This window comes from Blastomyces gilchristii, assembly GCF_000003855.2.
Source record: "Blastomyces gilchristii SLH14081 genomic scaffold supercont1.17, whole genome shotgun sequence".
Taxonomy (NCBI): Eukaryota; Fungi; Ascomycota; class Eurotiomycetes; order Onygenales; family Ajellomycetaceae; genus Blastomyces; species Blastomyces gilchristii.
Window position 1 is genome coordinate 1,513,218 of NW_003101666.1, and position 22,302 is coordinate 1,535,519.

At 28.2% G+C, this 22,302-nt stretch overlaps 1 pseudogene across 1 annotated transcript; it reads left to right on the forward strand.

Moving 5' to 3' along the window:
• Positions 1-6,552: 6,552 nt before the first annotated feature.
• Positions 6,553-6,633, forward strand: BDBG_17579 (annotated as a pseudogene). Its single transcript has one exon. The product of its transcript is annotated as a tRNA-OTHER (tRNA).
• Positions 6,634-22,302: the final 15,669 nt, after the last annotated feature.

Consider the following 22,302-nt stretch of genomic DNA (forward strand, 5'->3'; position numbering starts at 1 on the left):
GGTTCAAAAGCATCCCAAATAATAATAGTATGTCAAGCTCCTGTCCTGTCCGAGATACAGCAACAGCACACCAACTGGTACCTACGCACAACATTCAACACCTGGTAAGGTAAGGAGAGGCGTATTGAGCAGCGTATTGCCCCGTACGGGCGTCGTAATTGGCGCGGGCAGTGACGAATCTGCCACTCTACGCTAGCTACTTCGGGCCTAGCCCCTCCCTCCTGCTGGTCGGCTTGGCACGAATTGGCAGCAAAAAGGCTTGGCAGGCGTCGTCAGCTTTCGCTGTGATTTTTCAATTTTTTCAATTTTTGTTTTTTAATTTTTTTAAAGACTGGTTGTAGATTAGGTGGATAAGCGAGCGTTGCCTGCTCTGATTGGCCAGGTTGACCCTGACTGCGCGGCTAGCATCCAACTAACTACTCCGTACTCTGTTCGCAGCGTAGAGATCCTGATACTGCCACTTTCTGCCTACTTACGCTGCGTATGTACGCTGTAAATATATCTATGAAGAGTTTGGAGGATATCTCCCTATTTCGTATAAAGGCTCACTTCTCGCGCTGTTTCTACGTTGGGCACATATCCTCATCCCTCTGGTGGTGGTGGACTTCGTAGCGTACCTATACCAATAACCTACCTACCTACCCTACCCACGCATACACGTACGTCACGTACCAACCTTGGTCTAGATATATCGCGCCCGCGCATACGACAACTTTCTTGCCACCTACCGCATTTCATTTCTCCGGTATCCTATCGTCTGTCTAATATCCGTCTAAGTAAATCCCTAAGTACGTATTCCTGAGCGACGTGCTCTCCCTTCATCTCTCTTCAGGAACCTCAAAAAATGAAGAGAGCCAAAAAAGAATTAAAGAATTAAAAAAAAATATAAAATATAAAATATTAAAAAAAAAAAAAAAAAAAAAAGAGTCTCGATCCACCCCGAAACCTGGGTCACAAAGAAGGCCTTATCCCAGAACTCCTCTCAGAGCAGTTCTTGCTAGGTTCCTTTGAAAGGAAGCAGCACAGGCCAGGCCAGGGGTAGAAAAAGGACGGCAACATAGTCTTCCTAGGAGAATTGAGGAATTGAATGAAGCCGTCCTCAGCCCGGCTACTACGGCAATAGCCAGCAGCAGTCGATTGGCTCGGGTTGGATGAGACAAGTGACATTCATATTCTTACGTTTTGTACTGCCTGTCTGTCCTACCCACGGGACATGTACAGCATATATGTATGTCTGTCCGTCCACGGATGTGGAATCAGAGACACACAGATTGTATCTACTTAGGTATGCTTCCCTGATGGCTATGTATGTATATGTTTAAATCTGTACATGTGTACGGAGCATTTACAGTATATGTGAATATATCATGCATTGTTACTAGTTGGGCAGGTGATTTGTTCTTGATCCTCTGTGATGTATTTCCATCCAAAAAGGTCGTAACTATATAACTATACGGAGTTACTCCGTACATGTATGGATATTACCTGGCTAGAACACACCAGCCACATATTCTCAGCCACAACTCAATTGAACCAGCCTCACGCTAACCATCTCTCAAACCAAAAACAAACCAAAACCAACCAACCAATCAACAGCCGCCATGGATATTCTTAAACGAAGATTCCTTCCCTCATTATTACTATTGTTCATCGGGTTTCAGTCCGGTCCAGCCCCTCAGCCCCCGTCGATCCCTTCTCACTCTATTCACGCTTTTTTTCTCTTTTTCTCATCTTCTTATCTTCTCAACATAACCACGCTAAAACCTGCCTAGACTCATCATTTCACACGGCGGCATACTCTTCACAGATTGACCTACAGCAAACTCTTGCTAAGAAAGGAAAAAGAAGGGATTATACTGTAATAAATTTTAGCTATTAATAATGAACAATTTTACTTAATTAAACAAAGGTTAACTAACTATATTAATTATTAATAATATTATCAAGTACTTTTTATAAGTTATATATAAACACATATTCAGATTTCACTGTGTGAAAAAAAGAAAAAAAAAATAATCAAAGATAATAGATATTCTATCTGAGAATAAGAATATAATTAATTTATTCTTTAATATGTATATGTAAGAGATTTACACTGAATAGATCAGGTATAATATATAAGTCTTATAATATAAAAGTGAAAAACATTAGAAGAAAAAAAGAGAAAGTACAGAAATCAGTAATTAAAGTGAATATTTATAAATATATCATGATATATGTAATAAAGCTTCAGAGTGAAAGAATAAAAATTCTATGAATTTTTCAACTGAGAATTAATAACTGAGAATCAGAGCTTTCAGTAGAATCTATGAAGTATAATGAAATAGTCTATATAATTGATTAAGTACAGTCTGTTATATTAACTCTCTCTTTTCAGAAGTAATATAAAGTCACAGATATATAGTTCTTATTAGTTAAGAGCTGCTATTTTAAATAATACAGAGCTTAGAGTTCAGATCAGATAATTATAACTAACTTATTTTATAAAATATTATTAGTTACAACTGTGAGATCTCTTATTAAGAATATCTTTAATTTTTTATTTAAGTTTATTATTCTCTTCTATGATCTCTGATAGCTGACAGTTAAAACTCAGTTAAGAGAGAAATGAATCAGTGATAGTATAATAAAGTAAGCTTATATAAAAGATGTTATAAATTTCTGATAATATATTAAGATAGTAGTTATAACTGTCTAGAACTTCTATTACTTTATACTTAGTATAACAGTGATTCAGTATATAAGATGAGTATATAATTTATATATTCTTAAGATTTAATTATATCAGATCTTCTATCTTATATTACTTAGTAAAATCTTAATAAATATTAACTCAATCTTCTTAATCTTATTTAGTACTTATTATAAAAACTTCTACTAAGTCACAGATATTTTAAAGCTTTATTACTATATTATCAGTGATCTGAATCAGACTGCAGAGATTCAGTGTGAACTGTATAATCTTTAGAAAATTTAACATCTTCATGTAATAACTGTGTATAAGAAAGAATAAGCTTATATCTATTAAAATAGTATCTTAATCATTGATAGTGATCTCTGTATATAGAAGAAGATTATATTAATTATTCTATAAATAATTATAGAACTTATAAAGATAATTCTTTACAGTCTGAATTATTTATTCTAATACATTTTTAATTTTAGAGTGATAGATAGTTAATAAATAGTATATATTCTTAAGAACTTAACAGATTCTTATTCAGAGAGTACTTATAAATTAATAATCTTAATCTAATACTATAGATCTCAGTAATTTATACATCTTATTATTATTATTATTATTCTTCAATTATAGATGTATGTAGTTAGAGACTATGACATTTATCTGAGAACTTTTAGTTCTCAGAGTTTTTCCTATATCTATAAAGTTAACTATTATACATTTATAAATTTCAGATATATAAAATCAGAAAATTCCAGCTCAGAATATAAAAACTGTTTATAAATTACAGTATTATTAACATCTTCTGATACTTTGAAATCATTTAATAATATCATGATAAAAGAAAAGAGAACACAGTCTTAAAGATGACATATTAAATAGATAGATAGAAAAGAATAAAAAAAGAAAAAGTAAAGAGAGCTTATACAAATTAAAATTATTAAAGATAGTAAATAGCTGTTTAACAGACTATATCTAATTAATTTTCACCTCTTCATATTCAGATATTTCTGAATTCAGCTGTTTTCTTATAGCTGCTTGAGTTCTGATAGAAAGTCTATTAGATACTTAATTCCTGTCTCAGTTAAGAATAAGAACCTTATATTTAATTAAGTTAAATTATACTTCTTCTTCAATTTGACTCTGAGACTATTATATAATGCACAATGCATTATAATATACTTAGAATTTTCATTTACATTGCAGAATGAGTATTCTGTTGAATCAAATCTATCATTAAATCTTTGTATATAAGATTTGAAATACTCATGTTCTAGTTTCAGCTGAATTATAGATGAGAATATTTTCTTTTTACATTTAATTGAACAAGATTTCCACTTAGATTTTGTCTCAAATCTTGAATAATGTATACTCTTCTTTTGTTTCTGCCACCTTTTATTTCACTTGTTTAAACAAGATTCTTTTATCTTTCTCTTTATAAAAGACTAGAACACTGTTTTTTGAATAGATCTGCTTAATTCTGAACTCTTTTTTGCTGCTGAATCAGTCAATTCATTGCCATAATTTATACATCTAATAGAATAGACTCTGTAGAAAGACTTTAGTAACTTATTCAGTATTTATTTTATTATAAGATTTTAATATTATATTTTTAATTAATTAATTTATAATAATCAGAATATTTTTATAACTCTTACTCTTAGAGAGATTAATAACAAAGTTAATTACTATATTTTATTAAATTCTATTAGAGATATTAAGTGATTTCAGTAGATCTTTTCTACAGTTCTTTTACCAGATAATAAAAGAATAATAGTTACAGTCTCAGATAAAATATCTGATAGTGTTTAATATCTCAGATCAGTAGAACTCTTAAGAGATTATTTAATATAGTTACTTATAATCTGAGTAATTAGTTATATACAAATCATGCATCTCTTATATTATCTGAGTGTGTAAGAATTCAGAGTAAGAGACTCAATGTTCTTTATAGAATTGTAGAGTATTATTATCATTAATTAAGTATTCTGAGAGGTCAGTTCTTATATATAGTTCTGAGAGAAATCAGAGTACTTCTTGATATACTACTTTAATAAGTATTTCAAGAAGTTTATCAGTTTGAACTATTATATATCATAATTCATTCAGTGTAGATATAGAAGAAGTTAAGATATCAGTATTAGTATTAGCATTAATGTCAGTGACAGTTCAGAGAGAAGATATTCTAATTAAAGAAGTGTATATAGTGTCATAAGTTATTTTATCTTAATTAACTAGTATCTTCAAATCTAAGAGCTGATGTTCTCAGTTTATTTAATAAGTATCTATTATATTAAAAGATATATCTTACTCTTGTTATAAGAGAACATCTATCATCAAGTTCTGACTGCTGAAATGATAGTGTATAGTGAAATAAAAACAGCTTAATAGCTCAGATTATTGTATCTGACATTCAGTAAGCTTATAGATAATAGTGAAGTATTTAAGATTCTTATAATCTGTGATTATTTTAAATTTAAAGATACTTCAGAGTTCAGAATCTCATTCTTCTAAACAGTGTATAATTATAAGAAGTTTCTTATCATAGATCTTATAATTGTATTCAGCAGAACTTAGTTTCTTAAATATGAAGATGCATAATTATAAGACATCTTTATTATTATATTATAATATAACTTCTTCTGTGATATAGTCAGAGAAGTTAACTTTAATAACTATTTTATAATCAGAAATAAATATTATTAACAGAGAAGTATTAATGAATATCTTCTTTATCTGTGTAAATGCAGCTTCAGTGTCTACTAATTACTGAAATACTGAGTTCTTCTTGATAAGTTCTGTAAGTGATCTTATAATATCTGAGAAGTTTTATATAAATTATTAATAAAAATTAGTAAATCTGATGAAGCTTTATATATCTTTCACAGTATATGAAGCTTCTCATTTAAGAATAATGAAGATTTTCTCAGAATTCATTTAAATTTTCTTATTAGCTTCTATGATAAAACCTAGATATTTTATACTCTTGACTTTGAAATCATACTTATTAATATCTATTAATAGTTTTACTTCTTATAATTATTGTAATATTTTCTGTAAATATTTCTGATATTTCTTTCTGAATTTATCAGTGAAGATGAGAATGTTATTTAGATATATAGATACAAACTTATTAAGAAAATCTTAAAGTACTTAGTTAATATACTTCTGAAATATACTGAGAGTGTTAGTTAGTTCAAAGAGTGTAACTACTTATTTAAAGAGATTATAACATGTTCAGAATACTGTAAGTTATTTATCTTCTTCAGTGATACAAATCTTCTGAAATGCAGTAATGATATCTAACTTTATAAATTATTAAGCTTATCTGATATATGTTAGAGTTTCATTAATAAGAGATAAGAAATAATAATCTTTCTTTACTAATCTATTCAGATTTTAATAGTTTATACAGAATTAGAGTTCTTTATCTAATTTCTTTACAAAGAGAATAGAAGCTGCAGCAGAAGAGTTATTAATATATATAAATTTCTTATTCAATAGATTATTAAGTATCTTTCAAATAAGAAGAAGTTTATCTTGAGATATATTATAAAGAGAGTCTTATAGTGACTCAGAGTCTTTATCATTCTTCTTTTTTAACTTGATACTGTGATTCACTTCTAAGTCTTATAAGAGAAGTATATTTTTAATATTATCTTATCAGAAGATATCTAGATATTCATAATATTATTAAGAGGATTTTGTATAAGAATCTGTTATTATAGTACAGAATAACTTCTCTAAAGCTTTCTTAATATTGATCAGACTGATAAAATAGATTACTTTATAATTCTACTATCAGTGACTTTATTGACAGTCTCATTAATAACTTCTTTTTCAGAGTATTTTATAAGTATTGACAGAGAGCCAGCGTGGCCCAGTTGGTAAGACTGGTAACCAAGGCCGCACACATTAGGGGTGCGTGGGTTCGAATCCCACCGCTGGCACCTGCCACTTCTTACCCATGAAAGCCCCCATGTAATAGGGGCTGAGCCTAATTAGTAAGGCTTGGTGCGGGGTAGAACTCCCTACTGCAAGCCAAGCCACTAGTTAAGCGAGATCCTGCGAACACCCACCAGGGCCGGCATGGGGTGCCAATGTCCCACTATCCTACTGTGCACCTGTCAGGGTTCTAACGATATAGAGCCAGCCTAATGTAGTGGTTATACACTACTTAAGCGAGTCCCTAACTAGGGCTGTCATCGGAGCCTAGCTCCCCCCCAAATACAGGGAATGATTTTGAAAACCACCCGACTAGCAGGCCTAGACGCGCATCTAGGCCCTAGGCAGGGCACCCTGATAGGCTAGAGCCTGCAAGCTCCCTGCCAAGCCCTAATACTGGCAGGGAGGACTGCAGTCATCGAGCCTATGGTTAGTCCCTAACACGGGGCGAGGCCACGACGGCTGATTGGTAGGCCTATGGGCATCTAATGGGGCCGAGATCAGCAACCGGAAGCTTGGTGTGTACCAAGTGGGCGGTGGCAGCCACTAACTAACGCCCCTGGAAATTAGTGGCTGGCCTGAGAGGATGGACGCGGTGGTTGGTTAATTATAGGGGGTTAAATGTAATTAGCTTAAGATGCATCCTGCGGGTGGCTAGCACCTGTAGTCTCTTATAGACTTACAAATAAGTGAACTATCAAAAGAGAAAGAATATGAACAGTATTTGAAGAGAATTTCTACAATCAATATAAAAGACTCTATTCTGATTTATTCAGATGACTCAAAAAATGAGAACTTAAATAGATTAGACACAGACATTGCTTATACTGAAGATAATATTAATTTTATCTCAGATTTCTGAAATCTAGACTCTGAATGTGAAGTCTTTGATACAGAACTATTTATAATAGTAAAAGCTTTCAAACTTATTGAAATAAAATCTTATAAAAGAGGAAATTATTTGAAAGAGATATGAATATTCTCTGATAGTCAAGCTGCTTTAAAAAGACTTAGAAATAGTCAGATTCATAATAATCAAATCAATCTTGAACTGATCTTAAACTCTGTTTTAAAAATTCAAAAGAGAAGAATATCAAAGCTGATAATTTATCTGCACTAAGTTCCTGCTTATATGAATATTCATGACAATGAATTGACTGATTCAGCTGTAAAAAAGAGTGCAGAATTAAGCAGATCTATTCAAAAAATTATGTCCTGGTCTTTTATAAGAAGAAAAATAAAAGAATCTTGTTTAGACAAGTGAAATGAAAGCTGATAGAAATAAAAGAAGAGTATACATTATTCAAGATTTGAAACAAAACCCAAGTGAAAATCTTGTTTAATTAAATGTAAAAAGAAAATATTCTCATCTATAATACAGCTGAAACTAGGACATGGCTATTTCAAATCTTATATACAAAGATTTAATGATAGATTTAACTCAATAGAATGCTCATTCTGCAATATAAATGAGAATTCTGAGTATATTGTAATACACTGTGCATTACATAATAGTCTCAGAGTCAGATTAAAAGAGAAGTATGATTTAAATCAATTAAATATAAGATTCTTATTCTCAACTGAGACAGAAATTAAATACTTAATAGACTTTCTATCAGAAACTCAAGCAGCTACAAGAAAATGACTAAATTCAGAATTATCTGAATATGAAGAGAAGAAAATCAATCAGATATAGTCTGTTAAAACAGCTATACACTCTCTTTTAATAATTTGTTTTGTTATAGTCTCTCTTTACTTTATCTTTTTCTTTATCTTTTTCTTTCAATTTCTTTCTATCTATCTGTTTAATGTGTCTATCTTTGAGACTGTGTTCTTTTTCTCTTTTCTTTTATCATGATATTGTCAAATGATTTCAAAGTATCAAAAGATGTTAAAACACTGCAATTTGTAAACAGTTTTTGTATTCTGGGCTGGAATTTTCTGATTTTGCATATCTGAAATTGATGAATGTATAATAGTTAACTTTACAGACATAGAAAAAACCCTGAGAACTAAAGTTCTCAGGTAGATGTCATAGTCTCTGACTGCATACATCTATAATTGAAGAATAATAATAATAATAGTATTGACAGAGATCTGTGTAAGATTCATAGTCTTATGAATATTATCTTTATGAATTCTATTATTATTAGAGAATATTAAGCTTCTGTTTTAAGTATTTAATAAGATGTCTTATTCAGATAGTCAGACAAGTTCTAGTATAAAATTATAGTCAAGATTATTAACTTTGTATATATAAGTATCTTCATATTGATATTCTCTGATATCTATGTTTAGTTTTATTATATAACAAGTGTGAATGTCTTTTGAATCATCAAATCCTGCAAGAAGTCAGGGTTTTAATATGAGAATACACGGAAAGATTATAATATCTTATCACTGAAGATTTAATCATTGCATAGTAATATAGACTGCTGTCTATCATAGCTTTCATATTATATATATTATTAATTACAGTAGATACAAGAATCACATTCATTATTATTTTCTCTTTAAATTATTATCATTCAATCTCTTCAAGCTTCTGTTTATGAATTTCAATAGAAGTCAATCTTTTCCCTGTTTCATCAGAGTATTCTCATAGTTATCTTTCAAATCTTTCTTCAATGAAATGTGATTGATACAAACTACTGATATTAATCTTTCTTTTGAATAAGAGAATATATAGACTAATCAGTAGTTGAAAGTGATATATTCTGATTAGTTATAATTAATACATATCTCTTATTAATATCAATCAGTGACTTCTTCAGAAGTGATATCAGAAACTCAGAACTCTGTTCAGACAGTAGAAACTCTTGCTTATGTATAGATATTTAAGTTCACTCAATTCATAATATATGCATTATCATTCTTCAGTGCAGATATATGAGTAACTGAGATATAATATCTTCTATCACTGTTCTGTATACTCTTAAGCTTAATTAAATAATCATTTAATATTCAGAGTTGTATGTAGAAGCCTTTATATATTAAGTCTTTATTTACACTTATAGAAGTCTGTAAGAGTTTGAAAGTTAATGATTTCTTAAGCATACTAATCTTTATTTAATTCTTTCAAGATTGACTATCTACTTTTAGAATCTTGATATTGAAGTCAGAAATAAATGTTATAAGAGAAGTGTTTCTCTGTCAAACACTCTGTAATTAATCTAATACTTTCTATTGCATAGCAGTGTCTCAGAACAGAATATCAAGATATTTGATAGTATTATCATGTGACGGGCTGCGCCCCATCAATTATATAGACTATTCCGTTACACTTCACAGATTTCTACCACTCTGATTCTCGGTCGCTGATCCTCGGCTGAAAACCTATGAAATTTCTATTCTTCCGCCCCGAAGTTTCACCATATACATCACTGTATACACATATAAATATTCACTCTGATTACTGATTCTCATACTTTCTCTTTCTTTTCTTCTCTAACATTTTTCACTTTATTATATAAGACTTATATATTATACTGATCTATTCAGTGTAGGTCTCTTACACTTGAAAAATGTTCATCATCTTCTTATTAGAAATGATTATTTATATATTATCTTCTCATTAGAAATGATTACTCACTGAGATATCAGAACATATAATAATATGTAAGAAATAGAGAAACAGTTAAGTAGTTAAGCAGACACTGAGTTTTAATCAGTTAAGTAGATACTGAGTTCTTAAATAGAAGCTTACTTATCAGTCACTCTGACTCTGTAACAAGATCTTATGAAGAAGAATAAGATCTTATAAAGAGAATATTAGTACAAGATTTAAGAGTTCTAACATTACAAATATATAAGATATTCATATAATTACACTTCTTTCAACTTTATAGATATTATACATCTAATAATTGATATAATCATATCTAATGATAATATGAGAGAACTCTTAAACATAAGTATAGATATAATATCACAGTAACTCTGAGCAATGTTAAAATTATAATAGTAATAAATAGCTAATATGTATATAACTTAATAATATTAATATAAAGAGATTCAATGATTATTTTAATAAGAAATTCATATAATTTCAACATCTACAGAATTAAATATAAAAGTACTGAAAGAATACTTAAATACTTCTACATATTTTAATACTTCTGATATCACTCTCTACTTATTATAAAGAATGAAAATGCTTATAAAACTGAGTATAGATGAAGATGTCATTGATTTATTAATTAATTAAGATTAATATATTAATGAATAATTGAAGAATTGTGTGAAATAGAAGTTTTATTCATGAATGAAAACATGTGAATCAGTATTATAAATATCTGATAATATTACTGAATATCTTAATATTCTGTTCTAAGATACTACTATATAACAGAAAGTATTAAATTAATTACAGAGTATTTAACAGAGAAATACTTCTCTTACAACATTTATCTCTGACTTTGATATCAAGATTCTAGAAGTAGGTAATTAATCTTGAGAGAATTAAATGAAGAATAGCATGCTTAAGAAGATATTAACTTTTAAACTCTTACAGACTCTTATAAGTGTAGCCTCAGTGACTGAATGATTAATGCGGCCACCCGGTAGTGCCTTGGCATGGGAAACCAAGACATGTGGGTTCGAAACCCGCAGAGAATACATTAAATCTGAAACTCAAGCACCTCAGGTTTCTAATAAATACAGAGATGTACAAATCACTTCAATGAATCACTCTATGTTTCTAAACTGAGAAGTTATTATTGTATGTATCTAATTATCACTTCTTTGTATTTTTCTATGTTCTTGTTATCTTGATACAGTCTTAACATCTGTATTTCCTTCTGTATAATTAACACTTGACCTGTATTTAACATCACACAAGAACTCATTATAAGCTCCGCTTGCATATGAGTATAATAAAAGAATAATAATAATAATAATAATAATAATCTTATAAGTGTAAATAAAGATCAGACTTATGAAGATTTCTGTATATAACTCTGAATATTGAATAACTGTCTTATCAAGCTCAAGAGTATACAGAACAGTAACAGAAGATATTATATCTTAGTCACTTATATATCTGTACTGAGAAATAACAACAATGATGTAGATGTTATAAATTGAGTAGACTTGAATATCTATATATAAGCAAGAGTCTTCACTGTCTGAATAGACTTCTGAGTTTCTGAAATTACTTCTGAAGAAGTTGCTGATTAATATTAACAAGAAGTGTGTATTAACTGTAATTAATCAGAATATATTACTTTCAACTGCTGATCAGTCTATGTATCTTCTCACTTAAAGAATGAATTAACTTCTGCTCATATTAATCACATTACATTGAAAGAAGATTTAGAAGATAACTATAAGAATACTCTGATAAAATAGGAAAAAGATTAGCTTCTGTTCAAATTCATAAACAGAAGCTTGAAAAGGTCAGATAATAATAATTTAAAGAGAAAATAATAATGAATATAATTCTTGTATCTACTATGATAGATAATATGTATAATATGAAAGTTATGATAGACAGTAATCTATGTTATTATATAATGATTAAATCTTCAGTTATAAGATATTACAATCTTCAGTATATTCTCTTATCAAGACTCTGACTTCTTGCAGAATTTAACAGTTCAAAGAACATTTGCACTTACTATATAGTGAAACTAAATATAGATATCAGAGAACATTAATATGAAGATATCTATATATATAAAGTTAATAATCTTAATTATAATCTTATATTAGAACTTGTCTGACTATCTGAATAAGATATCTTACTGAATACTCAGAAGAGAAGCTTAATATTCTCTAATAATAATAGAATTCACAAAGATGATATTTATAAAACTATGAATCTGACACAGATCTCTATCAATGTGTATGAAATACTCTGAAAAAGAAGTCACTGATAGAATCACTGACAAGGTCACTAATAGCAGAATTATATAATAATATACTTTATTAGTCTGACTTAGACTGGCCGTGTGACCGTGTCTGAGACCAGGATCAAACTTTATAGTTATCATATTGCCTAAAAGCATTACTTCTAGTCATGATTTGTGTTCATTACATTGATCTCAAATCACATTATTTCAAATATTAAAGGTCTCAGATTCACTTTTCAAATAAAAATCTAGTCTCAGATAAAGAATATATTTAAATTCTTAGTTACATTTTCATTCTGATTTCATTATTAAGAATGATATCAAATGAGATCATGAAATCATTTCTCACTTATATAATATTATAACATAGTACTCATTTATTAAAAATTTAATAAAGAGTATTATTAAATATCATTACTTTTCTAAACACAGATTATAATTCATATAATTTTAATTATGAAAAAAATATAAAATACAAAAAAAAACAAAAAACAAAAAATAAAATAAAAACAAGAAAAAATCACAATAAAAAAAAAAAAAAAAAGAGAAAGAAAAAAAAAAGAAAAGAAAAAGAAAAAAATAAAAAATAAAAATAAAAAAATCAAGATTGCAGAGCTGCAGTACTCTTAAAATACTCACTTCTTATAGTCTTTACAATATTCATCATTAATTATGTATCTCTCATAGTAAGAGTAATATAGCTGTAATGAGTTATTATCTTAACATCATCTAATAAATAATCAGTATATATCAGTATAAATATGAATAATTAGAAAATATACACTTAAAAAGTGTGATCAGAGTGAACTCTGCTGTCACTTAAATGACATCAAGAATAAAACACTGAAATTGATGATTTCTGTCATCAATTTCACAGACAAGGTGTGTGAAGATGATCTTGAGAAATATAAGATTTCTCAACTTCTGATAAAAATGAATCTCACAGAGAGACTCTATTTTCATGATATCAGAGACTGAGTATTATTAAAAAGCATTACTTTTATACAATGTATATATACTTACTGCAATAATTCACTCTCTGTGTATATAACTGAGAGTTGCAGCTTTCTCATACTGCACAGCTCTCTCTGAGATACTGCTGTTGATTTATAACTCATACAGTCTCTCAGTTCAGCACACACTGCATGTATGCAGTTCTGTGTGCTGATACTGTTTTGATCATTATAGTCTGATGTGATACTCACTTTTCACAGGTCATGTTTCATTTGAGAGAGGGAGAAAAGATATAACTGTTGTTTTATTGAGAAGAGAATGAATAATTAGTATTATTAAATATAATTTAATTCATCTGTATTTAAAATTTGATTAGTCTATACTCTTCAATTTGAGGATTTCTAAGAGTGTTTTAATAGTTTTCATATCAGCTTGAACTTAGTGATGAGTTGAAGAAGAAGAGAAAAGAGAGAAGAAAGAAATAAGAATAACTTATCTTTATAATATAAAAATAGAGAATTACTGTAATCATTCTTTCTAGTAATAAAGATCTGTTTTCTGCATGTATTTCTGATATAGATTATATGATAAATGCATACAAAGAATATCAATAGTACATGTATTGAATGAAGATAATATTACTATACAATACTGTAGCTGTTTCTGTACATCTTTGAAAGCTGTTAATAGTTTCTTTGTCTCTTTATATTTGATAAGTTAATAATATATTTCAATGCACTTCTTCTTTCATCATCATTATTATCATTATTATTATTATTATTATCATCATTATCATCATCATCATCATCATCATCATTATTATTATTATATTATTACCTGTCTTCATCTCTCTCTCAACACTTATTAAAATCAATTATATTATCTCTCTTCAAATATTCTGCAGTTCTGTGAATCATCAAGGTGCATGAGCACTGTCACAGATTGAAGAGAGAGAAGAAGAAGATGTTTAAGTGTGAAAAGACAGATTGTAAGATATATTATAATATCTTGAAGAGACTCTGTAAGAGAGTAGAATGATAATGATTTTAAGTAACACTTCTGATAGATTTAGACTGAACTAAGTATAGAAATAATGTGAATGACACTGTCTGTAAGAGATTAAAAAAGAAGACAGTGAAGAGTCTTATACAGTAGCAGTGAAACCAGAAAAAGTTCTGAGAATGATTTAAGATTAAGATAAAGAGAGAGAGAGAGAAGAAGAGTATTACTGTAAATAAACAGTGATAGAAGAAGATTAAGAAGATATTAGAGTGAGAGATAAAGAAGTCAAAACTGGTAAGTTTTTTATTAAGAGATAATGATTTTTAATAATACTTCTGTTCTCTAATTGATTAGCAGAAGCTGACAGAGAAGAGAGGAATTGAGGCCTTGTTCAGATCTCAAATGCACTTCATGATTCAGAACATTGAGAAGACAGCTCTGCTCTCTGAGTATGTCAATCTGCTTATCACTGAGATGAAACCTGAGACAGCAGATCAGAAAATGCAGGATTTTAAGATGCAGATTGACCTGACTGAAGAGAAGCAGTGAAAACTCTTCTCTGAGAAGACAGTAGAGAGAGATTTTGAGATGATTATTATCTCAGATGAGAAGAAGAAGAAGAAGAATGAGAATGAGAAGTGAATTATAAAGAATGATGAGAAGAATGAGAAAGAGAAGAAAGATAATGAGTAGAAAAAGTTTTTTTCTTTTTATATTAGTTAGTTATAAGTTCATAACTATTAGTTAATAATTGAAATTAATTTTAAGTTTTCAAAAATTATTGTATAAGTTATAATCAATTATCAATATCAGAAATAATATACATATATATATTCAACTATTATATCACTATAATGTATAAGTATCAACATTTTTTCAACATTAATATTCACAATATTAATATATTTTTAATGATATTATCTGATAATGCAATTTGATAACACTCTCTTTCATAATATTAATATATTTCAAGAAATATGACAGAGATTAATCAAGATTGTTTATTTACTTTTATACATTGATGATATTCAATCTGAGTTAGTACTAAAATTATAACTAAGCTAAGAAAGAAGATTATTTTCTCTTATATTAATTCTTCTTACACACATCAGTGATCAGTTATTGAAAATAAATTATTATCTTTCTTAAATTATTATTATATCTTCTAAATTCACTTCTTTCACTTCTTTTACTTCTATTGAAGATTCATAAACTCTTCAAGAAATCACTGTGAATTACAAAGTCTATGTTATTTACAATTCAACACAGAATACTCTCTTTTAATTATGATGAATAACTACTTCATTCTTCACATCTGATTTCAGGTCATAAAATTTATGAAAAACTCAACACAAACACTGAGATAAACTATGAAATAATTATCAACAGATTGTATTGTAGATTACTGAAGAGTCATCTCTCTACTGTAATCACTGTAACTTTATTCAGAAACATTCATTATAAACTAATCATGACTCTGAAGAAATTTCCTGACATCTGAAGTCATCAGAATGCAGATAATAAAAGAAAAATAATCAGAAAATTACTACTGAGCTGATAAGTTACTCTATCAGATAATGATTTTTAATAATACTAACTTTCTAATTTGAAGAAAATCATATGAAAATAATTATATATCAGTACTCTGATTTCATAACTCTTATCTGATAACTTCTGTGAATAATTACTTTGTATATATATATCTCTGAATCTTTCTCTTTAATTAATTGAAAACTCTGAATTCTGAACACTTCTTCAAATGCTTAATTCAAATCTTCATATTTTATATTAATTCTGTCTTCAGTTCAATCTTGAGATACACTACTAAGTTAATATACAACATCTAGAATCAGAGTTGAAGAATCATTAAAGAGTATCTCTCATAGTAAATATATAAACTAGTATAAACAATCTTATATTTATAAGAGTTATATGTTATTACATTGATAAGAACTGAACTTATTAAGAGACATTAATTGAATTTGAATTATTAATCAGTAGTCATACTGAGAATTATATAATAGAGATATTAATGACTGTGATTAAAAATAACTATTGAGATATTAATCTCAGTCTTCTTACAATTACAACTAATAATGCTGTGAATAACTATACTATGATGAACAGCTTAAAGCAAAAATTGACTTTGTATTTCTGAAATAATAAACAAGGTTATATTCTCTGCATTGCTTATGTGATTTAACTTGTGATATAAACACTGATAAAGAATCTTAACATTAAGATAAAAAATAATGAGATAGCTGATTCTTGAGATAAGAATGAGATAAAAGTAATTACTCAAGTAACTTTTACATTCACTTTACAAAAGATAATATTTTTTGATAATACTTTTTAATATTGCTTTTTAATAACACTTTTTGATAACACTACTGTTAATTTTGAATAGATTAGCTAATAATTTAAATATCACAGATTTAAAACATTGCTAATGCAATTTGTATCTTCTCTAAATAATAATAATAATTTCATGATATTCAATAAATAAACAAATCAGTCATATCACTGAATATGATACAGAATATTAGAATACAGTGAAGTTCAATATATGAGATAACTATTCAGACTCTTCAATTGTGTCAGATAATTGATTATTGAGTGTAACACTCTGATCAGAAAAAGATTCAGATATTGAAACTTTCTGATATAGAGTGAACTTAGTTGAAATATGTGATTGATTTACTGTTTCAGTTTTATAAGATAATAAAGACAGTCTCAATCACTTGTACATCAATGCTGCAGTCAGTCTGATGAGTATATAACAGTTTATTTACTCATCTTAAGAAGCAGTTAAATCACTTAAAAAGAAATTCAGTCTGAGATGATACTATAGTGCAGACTATTATTACTGTAAGAAATAAACTAGTATATTACTACAGTAAAACTGAACAATCTTTTGCAGAGTACTATGCTATAGCAGCTCTACTAGATTTCTTCTGTTAAGTTAATATCTACACTTCTCAAGATTGAACAGAGGAGAAATGAGACTTATATGTCAAATTAGTCTGAGACTACTACAATGTTAACTATCAGAGATTTGAATAAGCAGATATTAGAGATGTGAAGACAGTAAAATATAATTCTCTAGTAAGTAATAATCTTTGATAATACTCTATATCACATAGAACTATAATACTAACTTTGAAACAGAACTTACATACATTGATTACAACTGAAAATCAGGCAAAACTATATACTTGTAAAACTGAATTTAATCACTATCTTCAAGATGATTTAACAAATTTACACATTAAATCAATTCTAGAGTTATAAAAAATTGTTGAGAGTACATATTCAACTATTGTACTGATAATGTGTGATATTCTGATAATTTCATTGATAGAGATGAGAATAAAGTGAAAGTTTAACTCAAGCTGAGATATTTATTACTATCATTGAGAACAATTACAAGAAGAAATAATCAAGAAACTCATGATTATAAAATATAGAATTATCAGACAGTTTAATATCTCTGATTACAGTATATCAGAGAAGTGTAGTTTTCATGAGAAAGTGAAGAATAAACTTATACAAGAATGTATTTAGTTGTTTCATGAGCATTATCAATAATTGTTATCAAATTCTGATTATATAAGCAATCACTGAATGAACTGAATGAGACTGAATTTAATCTTCAGTCTCAGTCTCATTCTGATTTTGAAAGAATAATCATCTTTCACAGTTTATTCTGAGAAATTACTCTCATTTCACTGTTCTTAAATTAAATCTGGTCATTTTTCACACCATTTCTCTCAGAAATGATTCATTTTCAGATTTTTTTGAGGCTTGGTCCTGGTGGGACTCACGCCAAGAAATGTATGAAACCAGACCAAATGAGATCAAATGTGAAATTCATGGTCCCGGCGGCCAGTCTAGTCTGACTGATATTAAAAAGACTCTAGAAAAGTTATTCTGTGTTATAATAACAGATTCTTATATGAAACTCTCTCAGTAATATCATGAATATTTAGATGTCTTTTAACAGAATAATATTACAAACATATCTCTCTTATAAGGTTCAGAAGTGAATCACAGTATTAAGTTAGAAAAGAAGAATAATAAAGACTCTGAATTATTATAAGATCTTCTTTATAATATGTTCTGAGATGAACTTCTTCTTCTTTAAAAGACACTTAATAATCTGTTAAATAAAGAATTTATACATATTAACAATTCTTTCACTGCAGCCTCTATTCTCTTTGTAAGGAAATCAGATAAAGAACTTCAATTCTGTATAAACTATTGAGAATTGAATAGATTAATCAAGAAGAACTGCTATTCTTTATCTCTTATCAATGAAACTCTAGCTCACATTGAACAAGCTTAATAATTTATAAAACTAGATATCATTATTATATTTTATAAAATCTATATCACTGAAGAAAATAAATAACTTACAGTATTCTGAACATATTATAGTCTCTTTGAATAAATAGTTATACTCTTTGAACTAATTAATACTCTCAGTATATTTCAGAAGTATATTAACTAAGTACTTCAGAATTTTCTTAATGAATTTGTATCTATATATCTTAATAACATTCTCATCTTCACTGATGAGTTCAGAAAAGAATATCAAGAATATATGTAAAGAGTATTATAATAATTATAAGAAGCAGAACTATTAATAGATATTAATAAGTATGACTTTAAAGTTAAGAGTATTAAAGATCTAGATTTCATCATAGAAGCTGATAAGAGAATTTAAATAAATTCTGAGAAAGTCTTTATTATTCTTGAATGAGAAGCTTTATATACTGTGAAAGATATACAAAGCTTCATTAGATTTACTAACTTCTATCAGTAATTTATACAAAACTTCTTATATATTATAAGATTATTTACAGAACTTATCAGAAAGAACTCAGTATTTCAGTAATTAATAAATACTAAAGCTGCATTTACACAGATAAAGAAAATATTTATTAACATCTCTCTATTAATAATATTTAACTCTGATTATAAAATAGTTATTGAAGCTAACTTCTCTGACTATATTATAGAGAGAGCTATATTATAATATAATAATAAAGATATCTTATAATTATATATCTTTATATCTAAGAAACTGAGTTCTGCTGAATATAACTCTAAGATCTATGATAAGAAACTTTTTACAATTATATACTATCTAGAAGAATAAGACTCTGAACTCTGAAGTGTCTTCAAATTTAAGATAATCACAGATTATAAGAATCTCAAGTACTTTACAACTATCTATAAACTCACTGAATAATAGATATAATAATCTGAGTTCTTAAGCTGCTTTTATTTTATAATACACTACTATTCTGATAGTCAGAACTTAATGACAGATACTCTCTTACAATAAGAGTAAGATATATTATTTAATATAATAGATACTCACTGAATAAACTGAGAGTACTGACTCTTAAATCTGAAGATACTAGTTAATCAAGATAAAACAGCTTATAACACTATATATACTTCTCTGATTAGAACTGTCACTGATATCTTAACTTCTTTTAAATCTATATTAGATAAACTATAATATATAGCAGCTTAAACTAATAAACTTCTTCAAGTACTTATTAAAGCAGTATAATAAGAAGTACTCTGATTTTTCTCAGAATTATATATAAGAACTGATATCTCAGAATATTTAATTGATAATAATAACACTCTATAATTTCATGAATAACACTAAGTCTCTTACTTCAAACTCTTACATATCTGAACAATGTAAGAGATGCATGACTCTTATATAATCAGTTATTCAGATTATAAATAACTGTATTAAATAATCTCTTAAGAGTTTTACTGACTTAAAATATTAAACAGTATTAGATATTTCATCTGAAACTGTAATCATTATTTTTTTATTATCTTATAAAAGAACTATAGAAAAGATCTGCTGAAATCACTTAATATCTCTGATAGAATTTAATAAGATGTGATAATTAACTTTACTATTAATCTCTCTAAGAGTAAGAGTTGTAGAAATATTCTAGTTATTATAAACTAATTAAGTAAGAATATAATATTAAAATCTTGTAATAAGATAAATACTGAATAAGTCACTGAAGCTTTTCTAAGAAGTCTGTTTTATCAGATATATAAATTACTGTGGCGGGCTGCGACTGATCAATTATATAGACTATTCCGTTACACTTCACAGATTCCAACTGCTTCATTCTCAAATGCGTATGCTCTGATTCTCGGCCATTCTCGATCACTGATCCTCGGCTGCCACGAACACATACGCTCCGATTCTCAGCCATTCTCGATTGCTGATTCTCAGCCACTATATACATGTCTAAATATTCACTTTAATCACTGATTCTTGCACTTTCTCTTTTCTTTTCTTCTCTAATGTTTTTCTCTTTGTTATATAAGACCTATTAATATTATACTGATCTATTCAGTGTAGACCTCTTACACTAGAAAAATGTTCATCATCTTCTTATTAGAAATGATTATTCACACATTATCTTCTCATTAGAAACAATTTTTCACTGAGATATCTGAATGTGTAAACAATGTATAAGAAATAGAGAAACAGTTAAACAGTTAAGCAGACACTGAGTCTTCAGATAGTTCTCAGATAGAAGCTTGCTTATCAGTCACTCTGACTCTGCAACAAGATCTTACAAAGAGAGTAAGATTTTACAAGAGAATATCAGTGAAAGATCTGAGAGTTCTGACACTCAGATGTATGAGATATTCATATAATTACACATTCAACAATTGATACAATCATGTCTAATAATAATATAGAACTCTCAAATGTGAGCATAGACATGATATTACAGTGACTTCAAGCAATGTTGAAATTACAACAATAATAAATAGCTGATATGCATGCAACTTAACAATGCTAATATAAAGAGATTTAATGACTAACTCATGCAATTTCAATATCTACAGAAATGAATATAAAAGTACTGAAAGAATGCTTAGATACTCTCATATATTTCAATACTTTTAATCTCACTCTCTACTTATTATGAAGAATGGAAATGCTTGCAAAACTGAGTGTAGATGAAGATGTCATTGATTCATTAACTAATCAACATTGATATATCAATGAATAATTGAAGAATTGTGTGAAACAGAAGTTTTATTCATGAATGAAAGTATGTGAATCAGTGTTATAAACATCTGACAATATTATGAAATATCTTAATATTCTGTTCTGAGACACTGTCATACAACAGAAAGTATTAAATTGATTACAGAGTGTCTGACAGAGAAATACTTCTCTTACAACATTTATCTCTGACTTAAACATCAAGATTCTAGAAGCAGGTAATCAATCTTGAGAGAATTGAATGAAGATTAGTATGCTTAAGAAGACATTAACTTTCAAACTCTTACAGACTCTTGTAAGTGTAAATGAAGATTAGACTTATGAAGACTTCTGCAAATAGCTTCAGACATTGAATGACTATCTTATCAAGCTCAAGAGTATACAGAACAGTGGCAGAAGATGTTACATCTCAGCAACTTATACACCTGTGCTGAAGAATAACAATGATGCAGATATCATGAATTGAGTAGACTTGAATATCTACATATAAGTAAGAGTCTTCACTGTCTGAACAGGCTTCTGAGTTTCTGAGATCACTTCTGAAGAAGTCACTAATTAATATCAATAAGAAGTGTGTATTAACTGTAACTGATCAGAGCACATTGCTTTCAACTGCTGATTGATCTATGTATCTTCTCAATTGAGAGAAAGATCAGTATCTTCTTATTCAAAAGATGAATTAACACTGATCTGTGTCAATCACATTGCAGTGAAGAAAGATTTAGAAGATAACTATGAGAATACTCTGATGAAACAGAAAAAAGATTAGCTTCTGTTCAAATTCATAAACAGGAGCT